Genomic DNA, 5,000 nt, shown 5'->3' with positions numbered 1-5,000 from the left:
GGCACGGGATAGCGTCCAGGTTCGCTTCCATAGGAAAAAACTGGAAGTATCAAGGCTTAAAGACACGCAGCTTGGTCCTTCTGCATGGGTCCCCAAAATCTCCAAACGTCTTGTTGATCGATTTATGGCTCCTGTTGCCAGACCAATCCGTCTACTGATTCCGGGTCTGAAACCCCAAATATGGACTAGCTACCAAGGTTGTAAAACTTTCGTGATTTAAAACTCCTCGCCGCAAGCATGGATCGACTGAAGGGGGTTCCCCTAACAGGCCCCCCAAAGTCCTGATCTTGGTTTTGGGGCCCGGGAAACCCCTTTAAGCTAGGGGCTTCCCCTCATTGCAAAATGCATCAAGACCCGCCACAAGTGACCCCAAAGGGATCAGATGGGAGGGCAACATCGTCGGCAAAGTAAAGGTCGAGACCTTAAATTGCCTAGTGTTGCTCCCACTGATTTTTGGCTAGTGCTCTCCCCATTATCCAGCCATAAAAAGTTTTGAAAATGTGGGTAAAGGACACCCCTTGCCTCCCCCCTGAATTAACGGGGAAGAATTTTCCGACATCCCCCCCCACATTTTAGCCCTTTCAGTACCAGTATAGGGCTTGCTATCAGCCAATAATCTGTGTCGGAATTCCCCTGAGCCTCGGATCTCCCTGCGATTCCCGTGCACCGAGTCAAACGCCTTCTTGAGGTCGAGTAGGCTGAAAGCAACCCGCCCAAAAACTCACACGGCGTTCCCAATTACTCGAAGCGCTGGGATACGGTCTATTGTGGACTTCCAGGAGTGAACCCCGAGCCCCGGTCTCGGGGTGCCTAGTGGGGGTTCGGATCCTTTCAGAAGAAGTGAGCGAAAACCCTTGCCGGTTATGCTGAGCAGTGTAATGCCACGGTATTTGCTACAGTCCCATCGCCTTTTTCCCCTTTTCCAGAGGGGGATGACCACCCCCTCACAGGTCGGGGGGAATTCCCAGATCCCAAATGGCAGTAGGACGTTGCAGGCCCCGAGCCATGGGTTCCCCCCCACCTTTAGCATTTCAGCAGGGATATACATATGCCTGCAGTTTCCCATCTTCAGTTTGGAAAATCGCCAGCCTAACCTCTGTTAGGGTAGGGGGTTTCCTCGCTGATGGGGGGTCCGGCCAGGCACGGAATCGCTTGCACCAAGCTAACTTTTGGGGATCACCGGGTCAACTTTAAAAATACTCAGCCCAACGTTCACGAACCCCCAACATGATTGAGATATCCGTCCATCCGCTGATCGGACTGCAGTCTTGGGGAGGGGGGTTAGGGTTGTTTTCTCGGGCTTGGTAGGCAGGCAAAGGTCTTTACCAAGAAATGGCCTTGCCCCTCAGCAAGTTCCTGATAAACTTTTTCCTTGCCCCTTGCATGTCCGACCCCTACGCCCCATGGAACGAGCAAGACTGATTCCCTTTTACCCCAAAGCCGCGACACGTCAGGGGCCTCTATGTCTCCGGGAGATGGTATTCTCCCTTTGTCCTTGGCGTACCCCAATGGATCCTGACTGCTTCGGGGTTTTACGCGCTTGAAGGACTCCCACAGAAAAAATGGACCCGTCAGGTTGCTGGTTTTGAGAATCGGTCAGAGACTGCCGGGCGAACCCAGGGGCACACTCCTCCTCCCTTGGGCGCCCAAGTGAAACACCTTAGGGTGGCCACGGGGGGACGGGGATTTTTTAAAGTGGACTCGCGGGTACCAAAACCAGCCTATGGGGGTCCCACAAAACTCACACCCCGGAAAACCCCTGCAGTTCGGAGGATCCTCCCGCGTGCTCACAAGGTGTGGTCGTTTCCCCTTTGGGCCCACTGTACCCGTATGCTGTACAAGTCCAGCGATCGAGTGGGCGCTGGTACCGGGACCCCAAGATCCTATTTTCTGGGACCTAGCAAAGTCCCGGAGAAGGGGCTATTTCTCGCTGCTGGGATCAGCCCCCGAGCCAGGGGGGCCCGAAGAATCTCGTACCAGCTGGGTCAAAACCCGGATCCCGCTTTAAAGTCGCCCAAACAATGCAATGTCTGCCGGGGGCAATCGTCTGCCACGATGCGGTTTGGCGTAGAACCCCTTTTACATGGGTTTTTGTACATGGGTAGGAGGTATACAGAATAAGAACTATATATATAAATATTATATATATAAATTAATTATATAAATATATATAATATATAATAATGTATAATATATTATATATTATATATAATATATATATATTATATATATATATATTTTAATATATTTGATGACCGCTGCGAGGGCCCATAGGTGAGCACGAACTCAAACCCCCAGGGCCCTGATTAAATTTCCCCCGTCCGACAGCGAAAAAATCCCTGCGCTCTGAAAACTCGCTCGAGCCAGTCTCACGGCGAGAAAACACATATGCCTTGGGGAAATCAAAACGAGGTGTCGTAGGGGAAATGCGCCGTGGACAGGGTTAAACGCCCGAATCACGGGGGATTGGAAGAGCATCCAATCAGGCAAGGGTGAGATGCCAAAAATCTTCTCAAAAAAACAAAAAAAATATAAAAATATTAATATGTTATATTTTTTTGTATATTTAGAAGTATTTTCATCTCACCCTTTCCTGATTGGATCTCTTCCTAATCAACCTGATTTGGTGCTTTAAACCCCCCTGCCACGGCGGCGACTTCCCCCCCGACACCCCGCGTTTTGACTTCCCAAGGCGATATGTCGTTTTCTCGCCGTGAGATCTGGCTCGAGCGAGTTGTCAGAGCGCAGGCATTTTTACGACTGTCGCGACGGGGAATTGAACTCAGGACCATGGGGATTCGGAGTTCAGTGCTCTACCTACTGGGCCATCGCAGCGGTCATCATATATATATATATATATATATATATATATATAATATATTATAAATATATATTATAATTAAATATAAAATTATATATAAATATAATTATATATTATATATATATATATATTATATTATATATAATATGTCTTTATTGCTGTAACCTCCCACCCAGTAAAAAACCGATGTGAAAAAAGGGGTTCTACGCCAAACTCGCACTGTGGCAGCAGCCCCCCGGGGAGACATTTTGCATTTTTTGGGCGACTTTAATGGGTATCCGGGTGTGACCCCAGTGGCTACGAGTGTCTGTCGGCCCCCCCTGGCTCGGGAGCTGACCCCCAGCGAGAAAAGCCTCCTTTCCGGGGGTTTGTAGGGCCCCGAAAAAAGGGATTCTGGTCCTGGGACCCGCCTCCAATCGCATCCTGGAATTGGTACAGCGTACGGGGGCAGTGGCCAAAGGGGATCGACCACATCCTTGGAGACCGATGGGGGATCCTCCAGAACTGCAGGGTTTTCCGGGGTGCTGAGTTCTGGGCACCGACCATAGGCTGGTTGTGGCTACCCCGCATCCCCTTCAAAAATCCCCGTCCCTCCCGTGGCCCCCCCTAAGGGGGTTTTCCCTTTGGCAGACTAAGGGGGAGGAGGGTGCCCGGGGTTCGCCACGGCAGTCCTGACCGATTTTAGAAACAGCAACCTCGGATCCATTGGGTTGTGGGGGTTCCCTTAAGGCGTAACATCGAACCCGCCGGAGTCCATTGGGGTACGCCCAAAGGGCAAAGGGAGAATACCCTCTCCCTGGAGACTTAGAGGCCACTGAAGGGTGCAAAGGGCCCGGTAAATGGGAATAAGTCTTGCGTCGTTCCGGTGCGTAGGGCTCGGACATGCGAGAGGGGACAAGGAAAATTTATCAGGAATCTTTTGAGGGGGTCGAAGGCCATTTTTTGGTAATGACCTTCGCCCCCGCCCACCAAGCCCTGGAAAAATGAACCTAAGCCCCCCTCACAGTGACGCATCCCCATCAGCGGATGGGGTATCTCAGTCATGTTGGGTTCGTGAACGTTGGGCTGGTATTTTGAACAGTTGACCAGGTGGATCCTCCAACAGTTAGCTTGGATGCAAAACGAGTCTCATGCCTGTGCCGGACCCACCCATCACGAGGAAAACCCCCTACCCTAACAGAGGTTAGGGTGGCGATTTTTCCCAAACTGAAAAGTGGGGGAAAATCAGGCATATGTGATATCCCGTGAACGCTAAAAGGTGGGGGTGAACCTAGGTCGGGGCCTGCATAAGTCCCGACTGCCATTTGGAGTCTGGTACCATTCCCCCTGACCTGTGAGGGGGGGTACCCTTCTGGAAAGGGGAAAAAGGGGTCCCCCCCTTTTTGGGCTGTAGCAACTACCGTGGCATACATGCTCAGCCCTACCAGGCAAAGGGTTTTCGCTCACTTCTTCTGAAAAGGATCCGCAACCACCTACGAGGCACCCGAGACCGGGGCAGTCTGGATTTATCCTGGCAAGTCCACAATAGATTTTTTCCCCAGCGCTTCGATAATTGTGGAACGCCGTCGTGAGTTTTGGGCGTGGGTTTTGAGCTACATGACCCCAAGAAGGGTTTGACTCGGTGATCGGGAATCGCTATGGGAGATCCCGAGGCTCAGGGGGAATTTTCCCACACAGATTATTGGGCCCGATAGCAACCCATACTGGTACTGAAAGTCTGTAAGTGTGGTGGGGTTTGCGAACTTCTCCCCTTTTTTAAATTTAGGGGGGGGCAAGGCTGGTCCCTTTCACCCACCTTTTTAAAACTTGTATGGACTGGATAAAGGGCAAGCTATGCCAAAATCAGTGCGGAGCAAAAATAGGGAATATTAAAGGGCTCGGCCCCTTTACTTTGCCGAGATGTTTTCCCTCCCATCTGAGTCCTGGAGCATTGTGGGGCTCTTTATGCATTTAGCAATGAGGCAAGCCCCCAGCTTAGAGGTCTCCTGGACCAAGACCAAAATTCAGGGCTTTTGGGGGCCCGTTAGGGGAACCCGTTTTTAGCGATCCATGCTTGCGGCGGGACTTGAAGTCACAGAAAATTTTAAAACTTGGTAGGTAGCCAATCTCGGGGGGTCAGACAGGAATCAGTAGACGGATTGGTTGGCAACAGGAGCCTGAACTCGATCAAAAAGAGCGT

Source organism: Penaeus monodon, chromosome 41 (assembly GCF_015228065.2).
Source record: "Penaeus monodon isolate SGIC_2016 chromosome 41, NSTDA_Pmon_1, whole genome shotgun sequence".
Classification (NCBI taxonomy): Eukaryota; Metazoa; Arthropoda; class Malacostraca; order Decapoda; family Penaeidae; genus Penaeus; species Penaeus monodon.
The sequence above is the reverse complement of the archived record's forward strand: the minus strand, read 5'-3'. Positions refer to the sequence as shown.